Source organism: Tyto alba, unplaced genomic scaffold (assembly GCF_018691265.1).
Source record: "Tyto alba isolate M040663 unplaced genomic scaffold, T.alba_DEE_v4.0 Super-Scaffold_3, whole genome shotgun sequence".
Lineage (NCBI taxonomy): Eukaryota > Metazoa > Chordata > Aves > Strigiformes > Tytonidae > Tyto > Tyto alba.
This window is the reverse complement of record NW_024881304.1, coordinates 17,403,915-17,417,412: the sequence shown is the minus strand read 5'-3', so window position 1 is coordinate 17,417,412 and position 13,498 is coordinate 17,403,915. Positions and strand designations below refer to the sequence as shown.

Sequence of the window (13,498 nt, the reverse complement as noted above, 5' to 3'; positions counted from 1 at the left end):
GGTACAATTAACTAAATTGAAAATACAGTGTAAGAGGTTATAAAAATACTTGAAATGTATCTCTAAAATGCAGATGGTAAACACAGGGTATAAGGGGCTGGGGGGGGAAAGGTCTGAAGAGATAAAAAGCAAACCCTAACCTTCATGACTGTAAAAACTGCACATCCCTGACCAGAGCCAGGCTCACATAACCAGCAAAGACAATGTGATTTGTGACTTGCAGTAAGTTGCAGAAAGCACTAAAGACAAAAAAACTGAAAATCCAGCAAAGATGACAGCATCTCCTTGGGAGTCTCACTGTGTGAAAAATAAAGTTACTTAGCACGCATTCCACATGTACGGCCTGGCAGACGTACGTGATGAGTTTTGACAGTAACAGAGGCAGCATAAAGCGGGGATGCCCAGATTTAGTCCAGATCTACAGTTCTGTCTGAAAACCAAAGCAACTTCCAGATCTGAGCAACACTCCACTGGAGAGAGAAGTAGCACATCTCCTGTCTGAAGTTATTTGTAACGCTGCATAATGACTTCGAGCTGCTGCAGACTCTCCCGACAGCTGAAAGAGCAAGCTAGAGGGACACGATTCTTTGAGAAAAGCGATCTGGCCAGAAGTCTCTTTATAAAGACAACTTACACCTGCTTAGAAATAAAGTTCACACTAATGCAATTAATTGTGAAAAACCAGCAGATGAATTTTAATTAGGTGGCACCCATCTGTACTACATGTGCCATAGCCACAAGCCTGTCTGCTTTTAGTGCACAATGTCACACGTGTAGTCCGGGATTCTCTCCACAGGAGCAGCCGAGACTTCAGGGCCTGCATATAACCACATCCATCCCCAACCTGTGTGTCAATTAAATGGCAACTGTAATTAGCACACAACACTGAAGTCTCAAATAGATGCTGATAAAAAAAACATGTATTGCTGAGCGCCAGGAAACCAAAGGGCTCATACTTTCTCGGTGGGTCAGTCGTTCCCTTCCAATATCCTTCCAGTTTAAAAAGAAGCCGGGTCAAGCTCATCAACAGAACCCCCATTACAAATTGATACGAAAAAAACGGTTATAAAATAGTATACAATAAAGTGTAACAGAAGTCAATGATAAGGCAAAAACAATAGTAGAGAAACTAGGGTGGGTTTTCATAAACGTTGGTGGAGACATCGACTGATCTCAGAGCGAGGTTGTGCCGAGTCGGAACAGATGTGAGCTGGACCCGAGAGCACGTCAGCCAATTAGTATGGTTGAAAGCTAAAGAGCAGAAAGTTTAAGATCTGTGTGTATAAAAAGAAATTATGAACAATGTATTCTTGTAGTATCAAAAAACAAGAATTACTAATATGAGATTGTCAACGGTAAAGGCTAAAAGTTCATGTTCAAGTGGCATAAGAACGCACACCCTACTGCAGCTACGGTACTGAATACTTTTTAAAAGAAGTCATCAAGAAAAAGCAAAAGAGATGCTATAGTGACATTTTACAGAGGGAAAAGAGAGGTAGCTCTAATCATCAGCCTCTGAAGAGGTGTTTTAATTCTAGGATAACAGACTGTTGCAAAACCTAAACAAAAACAAAGAAAATCAGGACACATCTGTTCAGCATGAAAACAGTGTTTTCCATCTGCTTCCTGTGCAAGAAAATAAAAGACTTCAAGGGCTGTGCTGAAGATAACATCTCACATATCAAAGCAGGTGATACAGTAGAATTGTGATAATTCTTGTGGAATGAGAGGAATGAAGATTAAGAGGAAAATGAGGAAATAAGAGTTCTTTGAACTACTTTGAAGTAGGGCACCACAAAGCTGATTCAAATTTCCATTAACTTTAGCAGTGCATGAAATACAGTTTACTAGCTGTATGGCTCCATATTCAGGAAATACTAATACTGGGCAGTTAAGCTATTGAAATAAGTACATTACAGTTAGCAACAACTAATATACATTGCTGCATGCTCATAACTCGTAATGAGTCACAAATACAAAGGAAAATACAGACCTAATAGTAAGACTGCTACAGGAAAGAATTGATGGAAAGGACGCGTTTTATGTGAAGAGGAATGAAAATAACGGCCGTGAGACTAATGTGATAACTTCTAAAAGACATAAAAGTGGCAAGGGAGCTGAAGTGATGAAAAAAGACCAGAAGGAATTACATACTGGAGACAAAAAATGAGTCATATTCTGATTCCTTCTTTATGCCACATGGTGTATTGAGGACAGCTGCCACTCACTAAGTGCTGAAATAACTTTTTACTAGAAAACAGAGCAGGGCAGTTGCATGACATCATCTCTGCAGATCCTTTCCAAACTCAACTATTCTATGAAAACAAAACTTGCAACACGTTATGCAAGTTTTATCGTTTTAAAAAAAAAAAAAAAAAGCAAGACTATGAGAAACTGCAACAGATGTTTTTCCAAGTAAAAAGGCAAAAGATGTTCTTCCTAAGACAGTATAAATAGGTACAATGGTCAGGTTAAATGAATTAAGCAAAACAAAAAGACCTTGTTTTCCTTCTCAATGAAGACACTAACTTCAACCATATTCCGAAGTAAAAGAAAGTAAGTATCAAAATTCAAAATAGACTTCCAGAGTTGCTCTAAGGAATATTTCTCATTCCTTCAGTTGGCAGACTGATCCTTTGAAGCAATGCATCAGTTTGTCAAAGGACTTCTGTTGCAGAAAGGGATGCAAACACGCACCTAAGACCAATACAGAAAAACACAGACAAACCAGGCAACTATTTCTCAAGTTGAGCAAGTCATTATGTAACACCTTTTTGTAGAATCATATTTATTATGTTTTGTATTGATAACAGTAAAAGATTGACAGAATTAGATTCTAGTAATGATCAGACTAAATATTTTAATCTGCAAAGCAAAGATTAATTTTAACTAATTATGGATTTCCTGAAGCGCTTTAATTTCTGTCTGTTTATTTCATGAGAATTGAATCTTCAGAAAAAAGGAGGAGAAAATGCTTAAAACGGGCCACAAGAAACCACGAAGGGTATACAGGCTCTGTTGTTTCATCCAGACATTGGTTTAGTTCTGGAGTTCCTAATTTCTAACCAGAAGTATCACTTTTTTTCAGCTTCAAAATGGTCCAGCACCATGAATCTGAGCAAAGAATGCGAGTACACTGGTGCAGTATCAAAACGGGCAGCAATCATTTCATGTTTCATAATTTCAGCACCAAAACACAACTTAATGTTTGCTGACTTTAGCATTTTTTGCCTTATGAATATTTGGGTTAAGGGGCATGTGAGATGCAAAGGTGGTACACCTAATTTACATTCTAAAGTAAATGTTTAATATTCTAGTAGTCTGAAATTAATTTCCTAAATGTTAATTGATGCTATTGAAAATTGCTAAGGGCATATTCAAGGCATTTCAAATGATTAACACAAGATTTGATAGCAAAGTAGCCATTTTAGTAATGCTCCAAACCATTGCTGTACTTCTTGCCCCACCTGTAGCAAGAAACGCCTCCTTTTCCTGCTTACTGAAAACCAAGAAAAACTGGTGTAATTTAATCTGACTAAAAGTGATACTCATATCAAACCTGACTTCTTCTCCCTTCACTTGAGGGCAGAGCTCTTTTTATGGGTGTTTCATGCCTGTTCTGATTTGCACCATGGATGTCACTAATGAAATGAGTGGAGGATGTTCAAGTTCCCTTCCCACTCAGCCCCTCAAACATCACCAGCATGTCTTTAAACAATTAGAAGAAAAATCTTAAACATTTGATTTGCAGCTCCCAAAACCTGCAGTCCTGCTGTCTTCCCTTTGTACAGTTGGACCCTGGGAGACAACCACCACCAACAGCCTGCCAACAAGCTGACAGGGGGTAGAGAAATCTTTCAACAGATACTCACTTTTTATGAGAACTTGCTGAAATAAACTTATTACTTTTAAACGTTTGCTTGGAAGAAAGTCTCTTTAGTCAGCTCACCAGCCAGTTGCACTGGAAGCTGAAAAAGTGAACTACGAATTTAAAAGCATTTAAACAGTTGATGCACCCCTTGCTGACTCATCCCAGGCAATACCCCAGCACAGCTCCCTGGAACTGCCGGCTCCATGCGAGGAAGATGCTCTGCCCGGTCACATCTGTACAGCAGAGCACAACCTGCCTTCACCCCCCGTCCTCCTCCCCTGCGAGCACCCAGCAGCTCGCTGCCTCCCTCTTCATCCCAAACCTTCTCTCCAGCCTGACCCCACAACCCGGGGAAAGTGGTTTAAAAAGAGAGAGATGGAGTTTCGTTTCTACAGACCTGTTTAATGCTTATTGCATGCGTTGTCATTGTGCTACAGCTTGGGAAGGAAGCCTCACTATGCTCTTGCTAAAGCTGTGGTTTTACCTCCTCAGCTTTTTGCTCCTTTGTGCTGCTTACCATCAAGTAGGCTGCCTCCATCTTCTCCTTCCATTATATTAAAGCCCAAGAGAACAAATTTCAATATTTATTACACCAGCCATTGCTTCACCCTAAGAAGGATTCTGCCTTTAACTTTGCCACACAGGGTGTTTGCATGGTTGCATTCAGACTTCTGTATCTTCCACACCTGAGAAAGCTCTTTCATGCACATTTTGATGCCGGATTCTGATCAAGACGGTTGAGTTGAAGAAATTCTCCCTCTGAAAGGGGCTTTGTAGATTACTCATGCTTTTTACCCTGGTTAACTACAAAACATGAATAGAGAGACACAGAGGCTCTGAAATTTACTCATCAAGTTAAGATTAGTGAATGAATTTATAGTTCTATCCCAAGAAAGCTGATATGCTTTTTCAAAGAACTCAGACTGGCACAGGTCCTACAGGGAGCCTTTTAAACCCGTATGCTCCAAGAAAGTGAGCAACTTTTCTCACTTAAATTGCTTCCTAAAAAGAAGTTTTAAAAGGGGTAAAAGGTTGCTTTTGATTTTAGAAGTCCAGCCTACACCTACAATACTTGTAAGTTATAAAATACAATAAATCTATTTGAATTTAGCTATCCTCAACATTATCTTGTTAATAACTGATTATTTATCTGCAAGAAAACATAAGGTGTTCCTCTTCCAGTTTCTAGGATACACTACGACTCTCAATTCAGATTAACAAGCTACTAAAAAGTGTCAGATACATGAAGATGAAGCAGCAGTCCAAACTCAACAGGTGTGTTGGGGAAAATGCATCTGTCTGAATAAACAGAGCATCGTGTCATTCCAGACCTGTCATTCCAGCATTTTTCAGGAGCTCTACACTCACTTAAGTATCCCTTGAGGCACCAGACACCACGAGATACGGGATAACGAATGTACCAAACCGCAAACCCTACTGTGATTTTAATTGAATTACAGCAGCCATTTTATTTTTTGCAGAGCCTCTAGACTCTATATTGCTTGCTTGCTTCCAGTGATTCAGCAGTTTATTTCTCAATACAATAATCCCTCCATAAGACAGTTTCTCATTGCTTTTAAGTAGTGCTTCTGACAGCAGCTACCTATATCCTTGTTGATTAAGGCTCTTCTTTTTTTTATTAAATAGAAGCACTTTATCTCAGACATACTTTTGCTTTCAGACTCGACCGCTTTTTACATCTGGAGACGGCTCTGTCTTTCAGCAGTGCAGGAATTGTCCTCACGAAATACTGTTCCTCCATACTCTTAAGCTCACCTGATGACAGTGTGGCAGAAATTAAGAAAGGAGGTAGAAGAAAAGAAACCTGAAGCCCAGAGGATAAGCAGCAGACAGTGACACCCGCCTATAAACATAAACCAGCTGTGAAATGTTCTTCACAATGTCTGGAAAATACGTGATTGCTTTGCTATTTACAGGGGACTCCAATAAACTGCCAAGTGGTTATTTTAGTTGCTAACCTAAAGGGTGCAGAAAGTTCAGAGAGTAGTGGGAAAAAAAAGACAAAATATGCAAAAGCAACTGCCAGGATCTGCCTCTGCCAGAGCAGGCAGTGGGGAAGCGTCAGCAACTCCATCATCCAATAATGCCTTTGAATCAGGGATGTTGCATCTTGACCTAGCTACTTAAGCAATGGCTTAAAACTTACTCAGTTTAGTGACTCTCTATTGTAGTAATGAATAGTTTAAAAATACCATAATTGCTTTTGACCATAATCATCCAACAGCCATTAGCTGTTTATCTCAGAAAATTAATCCTCAAAGGGTGACCTTCATGTCCAAAATATGCTCTCAGTCATGAAGAATGATTGATAAATTATTCCAAGCTAGTCCACAGAGCCACTTTTAGTGGCATTTTATCATCAAAGTTACTTTCCCCTTAATCAAAGGCTAATGCAACATGAAATCCTTAAATATGGGCTGCACCATAAGATAAAGTTAGCAACCTTGAAAAGACTGGAAAATAGCAATTTGCACACACAAACACAAGATTTAGAACTATCATCATAACCTGCTTCATCAATCACAAGGAACAGTGGCTTTAACAGGACTGTTTTCAGAGCATATTAAGCTTCATGACATCTTAACCTTCTTGTAAGGCCATGATAATCTCTTTACAATATCAAACAAGTGCAGAAGGGCAGATTTGCTTCATGCAGAAATATTCTTTGCATCAGATTTCATAAATAATGACATTGCTGCCTTACCAGACATTCACTGGCATTATTTTCAGCCCCATATACACTCAGGGAACAGAGACAACAAATACCTCCACACACCTTCTGAAAGACAATACTCTCTGGAAGTTTGGCACAACTGTAGGAGAAAGGTCTCACTGAAATGTGGCACATCTCTTTAGGCAATAGCTCATCTTCCAAAACTTGCTTGCTAGGGAGAGATCGGGCTAGTTGCCCATGACTTCTGACATAACTTTATAATAAGTTTTGTTCCAGTATCTGCTTGGTGCTTTTGTATTCATCATGTTCTTATGAACAGAAGCGAAGTCATGAGTACGCCACCCTAAATTACATAACAAAAAGGAAAAATCTCAAGCAAAATGCTGCCCCTGCAATAATTAACTGTAATGCAAGTTTTAGGTATCAAAAAGTTGTAATTTCATTCTGCTGTAAATTTAACAAAATATCTCTGAGGTGCAAATTCAAGGAGAGCAGAGACTGCTCATCTTTTAAGACACCACTAAATCCACTGTGAAGTAGCAATTTTGCTAATTCTGTTTCTCCAATTACTTTAAAACAATTGGTTTAGTTTTAATTGTTCGAGCTTTCCACACAGAGGGGAGCACTGGTAGCATGAGAAAACTCATATGAGAGAGCGAATTATCTAAGGAAAAGGCTGGCAGAGGCACAGAAGGTGCAGAAAGGGAAGAAGGAACTGAGTTGGAATGAAACCAGGAGATAATAAAGGAGAAAATGACATCGCAAATCTTCAGAGAAGTAGAAAAAGAGTAAGAATACACGGTGGTAGACACAGCTGGCAACAAGAAGCCTAGGAAGGAGGACAGTTATTTTCTATGAATCTTGAGAAGCAGAGGGATGCCTGGAGATCACAAACAACTCCTGCCTCTGAAGGAGTGATCTAAAAATTACATGCAGTAAGCCTATATCCAAGTAATCCTCTTACACACTGACCCACAGCACTTCCAACTGAGCAAGCTTCCACCTGGAATGAGTGGCAGTTCTCGAGATTCAAGTAGCCAACAGCTACAGGACACAAACTTTCATACGCCAAGCAAACGGGAAGCTATCACTTTGGGGCTGGATGCCACTGGAGGAAGAAAGACCCCACAGTTTCAAACCATGCCATAATTATCTTCTGTTCAGACTAAGAGGCAGAAGGCGTATTCGTTATAATTGCCTTTCCTAGAGCTATTACCCAGCACATTCAGTATTCCTGTGCAGGCAAGGACATTTCTCCAGTGCAACTGTACACTATGTCTGCTGGTAATATTTCTAATTAAAATTACACTGTAAGCCTGCTTGTTGAATACAATGCACAGATGCTACAAGCTTTCCAAGATCGCTTAGCCTGTAGCTGTTTTAATTAGCTTGACAGGTAATAAAGTAGAATTTTATAATTATACTATTACAATGCACAAATGTTTCCTTTCAAATCTGTACTTACTGAGTCGCTTAGGTAAACAACTGCCAGTTTTGGTGCACCAGAAACAGAAGCAAACCCCCAACCTTGGCATCCTCTACACTTTGCTCATGGCTTAGCAAGGACCACATGCCGCTTCGGAGTGCGGGTTAGAAAATCCTTCCCTCCCTTAGAGATGAAACGTGTGTAAAACCTGAATTTGCAGTCCCCATAAGTGTTCTTTTGTCAAGCATAACAACTTGTGTGACCCCTCGCCTTCCTAAAAAGCGTGCTGTGCTTAGCTCTGTGATGAAAGCACGGTGCTGGATCTCAAGGTGTGCTGCCAGCCAAGAGCCCCGCCAGCAAGGGGCAGATATTTTAGACACACAAAGTTTGTAGTACGAATCCTCTGCTCAGGACATCTCAGAGGCTTAGATCCGATTGCTACTCTGACCCACCCCCCTTCCCATACACCACAAGAACAGAATTCTGGCTTGTGGTCCTGTTATCAGACCTAAACATTACACATCGCATCACTGAACTTTTAAGCGCTCATACTCGCTAAGTAGACTTAGCTTTTTTTAAAATACCACTTTCACTACAAATGCCACACTGGTTGTATCACAGAACTCAGGCATTTAACACCAATTCCCATCACATTCTTGCTAATGAAAGTGTTTACCAAATAGTTACGTTGTTCTGTAAACAGAAAGCAATTTCCATTCTTCTGTCTATAGTGGTGTCAGCATTTGCAAGCCATTACTAGTATACATATAGCTGTCTACTCCAGTCGTTCACACTTGCTATCAAACTGGCATTTAAGGATTTGGAATGCAGAACACAAGTCTGCAGCCTAAAAATAATATCCTGAGATTTGATCCTGCACTTCTTATTCAGGCTCAATTAATCAAGGTTGCCTAACTCTTCAGAAGTACTTTTTATCAGCAGATTGAAAACACTTTCCAACCAAAATGGGTATCAGTATCTCCTTTTTACTATGGGGAACCTGAAAACAAGATTTCACCTGAGAAAGGGCTTTGAGGCTAATTTAGGAGCACTGTCCAAAGGGATGAGGAGTCCATTATTCAAAGTTATCTTTTATATTAAGAAATAAGCTTTTCCTTTCAGAACACTAGAAAGTGATATATCACAAAATTTATCATACTGTCTTTGAAAACCTCACACAAAGTAGCTTTGCAAATTTCAGAAGGACCAGGCTGAATAAGAATAGTTTACTTGATCTACAGCGGTAATTCAATTTTTATTGTAAACACCACCCAGGACTAAGGAGAAACTCCTGAATTACTCCAAGGAAAAGAATAATTAAGAAATTAAATATTTTGATCAGAAAGCATCTGTAACTCCTCTGAACAGAGAGGGCAGTAATGTCTAAAATAGGAGGGAAGACCACATTTAGTTTTAAAATATTTCATTTTAAGCTCTGAAAAGGTTTTGTTCTCCTTTGGAGATAATGTAACATAATTCATACTTAAAAGCATGTTGTTCTTTGATTTCCGTGGAAATTGGCTACATGGAAGCCAAGCTTGGTGGGACAGTTTTGGGATAGGGCAAAAGGAACACGGTTGGGATGCAGAGGAGCGCACAGCCAGAAAGGCACAGCCTTCTGTCCTTGACCGGACCAGAGCTGGACACTCCAAAGAGCAAGTTATTTCATACTTAAATCTATGTTTCATACTTAACGCTGTTCCAAGATAACAACAAAAAACCCCCCATTTCAGGATATATAGGACAAAACACACCTCTCAACTAGCAACACCAATTCCTTTGGACATTCAAGCTGAGATGCCATTAAGAAACTTTCGAGTTTCAGAAGTGCCACAGGTCTGTTTGGTTAATTCAACTGCCAAGTCAATCACTCAACAATTAGTTAAACACCAATTCTGAAAGTCTCTTGACAAGAAAAATAAAAGCCTAACCAGCAAAAACTCCACACTATTGAAAACAAGAACAATATCCTTTTGTAAAAGGTTCATTCTTTAAATTATATACATTCTTTGAAAACAATGGTACATTACAAAAATAGTTTTTTTGAAAGCAAGATGTTCCATGTTTTCTATATATCTTCTAATGCAGAACTGCATAGATGCGATATATACACCCTCAGAACTTAAAAGCAACTTCTCATACATTCTTTTTAAGAAGGTAAACAAAACCCACTGTTAGTGTACTGAGAAATTAAGTGTCAGGTTGTTTAGTCTAGGCACAAACAATGGAAAGAAGATTTTAACATTCGATGCAACAATGTTAGAAAGAAGAGAAATTAGTATCACCAACAAAACAAAATCAGTATTAAACAATTGTTACCTTCTCCAGTGCATGATACGTAGACTTCAGTCAAATTTCCAATACCTGCAAGTATAAATTCACATGGAAGGTCAGTTATACTGATACTTTAAGTCATTAAATTCATTCTTAACAACATTAACTTATTTTGTAGAGGAAGAGTCTATCTCTAATTATTTTTACTTTGCTATTTTCAAAGTACCACCAGATAAACTGACTCACAGTTTCCACCCACCCCGCTGAGGTCTGCCTCTCCGAGAGCCCCCTGCTCTCTGCACGTTACCCCAGAGTACAGCCACTTCACCTGGGACTATTTGAACCTTATTTTTTTAACTCTGACTTTACTAAGGACTGAAACTCTTTCAGCTGCTAAAGCCTCTGACTCTGAATCCCCATCTTCCTCCACTGCCCAGATGCTCTTGATCTCCCAAAGCTGGTATAAATCCCCAGCTTGCCCCCATCACTGCTAATTCAGTGCAACTCTCAGGTGATGACAAGCTAACCTAAATTCCAAAGAAAGGGGCTGATGAACAGACATTTCCCAAGGAGTTCTACTACAAGCATTAGATCATCCAAACTACTCACTAATCAAATTTTGAAAAGTAGAAAAACAATGAGACCCATTCAACATGGTTTTTTAATCATATAGCTTCACATGTTCCCTAGCTGGGTATGGGACAAATTACATATACCAGATGCAGAAGATATGTTTATGAAACTAGAATTGGGTGAGCACCATAATGCAGCAAGCATACTAAGAGATATAAGATTTTTTTGCACTATCAACACATCCCAGATAGGAGAGGCACAAAAAAAAGTCTGATATTTTGGCCGAAAGAGAAGTATTGGTCATCCATTTTCTAACTAAAAGGTTGGAGGTTATATTATAACTCAAGATGAAGAATTCACAACCAGTGCCCCCCCCCCCTCCCCACTTCTGTTCAAGTCTGTAATACAGTTGCTGCCGAAGTCCCCGCAAATACAGAAGGCTTCTACACCACATGCTCTTACCAGTTTTGCTGCGGGAGATTTTGTGCTAAGGAACTACATTACTGGTCGTCTACAGGTGTATTATGGCTTCATTTAACAAATACGTACCACTCATAAGCCATCGGCAATTTTTTAGCGTGGACTTGGTACGACATTCCTCAGCATGCACTTCAGAGCTACGCTCACACGGTGAAAGGAGTCACAGACTGGCTCCTCCGTGGTTCTGCACAGAGCTACTTGCCACCCAGGTTTGCTGGAGGGAAGAGCTCCCTTCCAGTTCAAGGGACCCGACGGGCAACGGGTGGGATCCAGCACCGGCGCTGAGTACGGGCACGCTCGCCGGGAGAGGAACAGGCTTCACGGGAGGCAGAGCCAGATGGAGCCCCACTGAAGTGAGCACAGCGCTGGGTAGAGCCGATAAATATTTGACATTCAGAGCTACGCTAATTAGACATCAAGAAGAAATGAAGGGTTTCATACCAATCAAAATATTACTCTATTTACTGTAACTGTTCAACTTACCATTTCAGTCATAGAAAGTTTAGGAGAACAACTTGCAGAAGTTAAAAAATGCTTTAACACCAACATTGCTGCATATTTTTAGTTATCTATGTATCTATCCCTTGCTGGTGAAAACAAAGAACAAAAAACCTCCAGTTCTTTTACTTTGAAAATTCTGATCTTCTCTACACTTCCCTATCCATCTTTAAAGTATCCCTGAACTTATGTGGGCATATAGGGCAGAGAGCCAAATCAGAAGAGAGGTTTCTTACAAAACACCTAACATACCACCTTCAGAATTGCATTTGGTTTGGGTTTTCTCTTTCGTTTTTTTTTTTTTTTTTCTAAATCCCTGTCATGTTTGTGTGCATAATAGAGCTAGAGTGGTTTTTTTTGGTATTCATGTGGGAGACTCTGGATCAAACTTTCATTTTTCTCTTCCCCCACAATCCCAACAAAAGCACTTACTACTAAGCCTATTAACTGCTGTCTTCCATTGGAGCTGCACACATAGGTCAGATATTCACTCAAGCAGGACATCTGATCTCCCACATGTCCACTGAATGCTTTGGATACTGAATAATTTTGGGTAGAAGGAAGAGGTGACTGGTTAAAAATCCTCTATATTATGACTTCTGTCTACTTAACAGATCGAACCAGCAGCATGTACCTACTCAAATCCTTCAGAAATTTCAGCTTCCAAAAACAGAAACACTTCTGTGGACAATTTCTTAAAACACTTTGAATTGGCAGAGACATATTGACTTAAACCAGGGAACAGGAAAATTCAAAGTGTTTTACTTTCAATACAGTATTTCATCCCATAATAACTGCAAAAGGCTGAACACTGCTCTTCATAGGCACGTGTTTGAGATGGTGATTAAAGTAATTGTACGTTATCCTCACAAACGGCACTGAACCTGGACTTCCAGTCTTGAAAACCTGGAGCATTTAAATTACATTACCCCCAAAACATTCAGGAGTGCCCAAGCAGTTTTGCTAAATAATAAAAAACCTCCCATAGCCTGGAGGGTTTGGCCAATCAATTCAAACACACACCTTCATCCCAAGTGAAGAAAGGACTGGAGCAGGGACTGGGGGAAACAGACAGTGCTCTCTCCCCTAGGTGAGACTATGGTAGACAGCACTCTAAAAACTGAATTTAGCAGCCTCAGTATTTTCTGCATCCCTTGTCAACAGAAGGCTTTGAAAAAACTTCAGAACACAGATATGAGGTTGTCTCCAAAGGAAAAGGCAACAATACTCCATTAATGTGGCTCCCCAGTCACCGCTCCAGTTGTTCTGGAGCTGTAACTTCCAAGGAACCGGAAAAGAAATTCAGTTTGGCACAATCCTCATTTCATGTAAAGAACAGCACATACTTCAAGGAAAAAAAAAAAAAAATCATTTAAGATAGAAAATAAAAATAGAGAGGCACCACATCATTTCACAAAACTACTGTATAATTGCACAAAAATATTCTACTTTTCAGGTGGAGGCAGTTCTTTGGGAGCTGGCAAGAAGGAGCACTGATGAGAGGCTGAAGAAGTACTGATATCTCATCTGCTGCCCGCAGAAATCCATACATTACACTCCAAGTTTATATTGACACACTAATGCAGACTGAGCTGAAAAAACTATCCCACAGAAAGCTGAGGTATAATTCCCACCTGGAAGGTTATTAGCATAATATGCAAATACTGACATTCCTAATGCA

General features: G+C 39.7%; 1 protein-coding gene across 2 annotated transcripts in view; it reads right to left on the bottom strand.

Annotated features, from left to right (window-relative positions):
* The window catches only part of CNTN4 (contactin 4), a 348,713-nt gene that overhangs the window by 298,309 nt on the left and 36,906 nt on the right, over positions 1-13,498 (bottom strand). For both annotated transcript variants that reach the window (XM_042799543.1, XM_042799544.1), the window contains exon 2: positions 10,312-10,356. The gene's annotated coding sequence lies outside the window, so the exon portion shown is untranslated. The remainder of the gene's footprint in view (positions 1-10,311; positions 10,357-13,498) is intronic.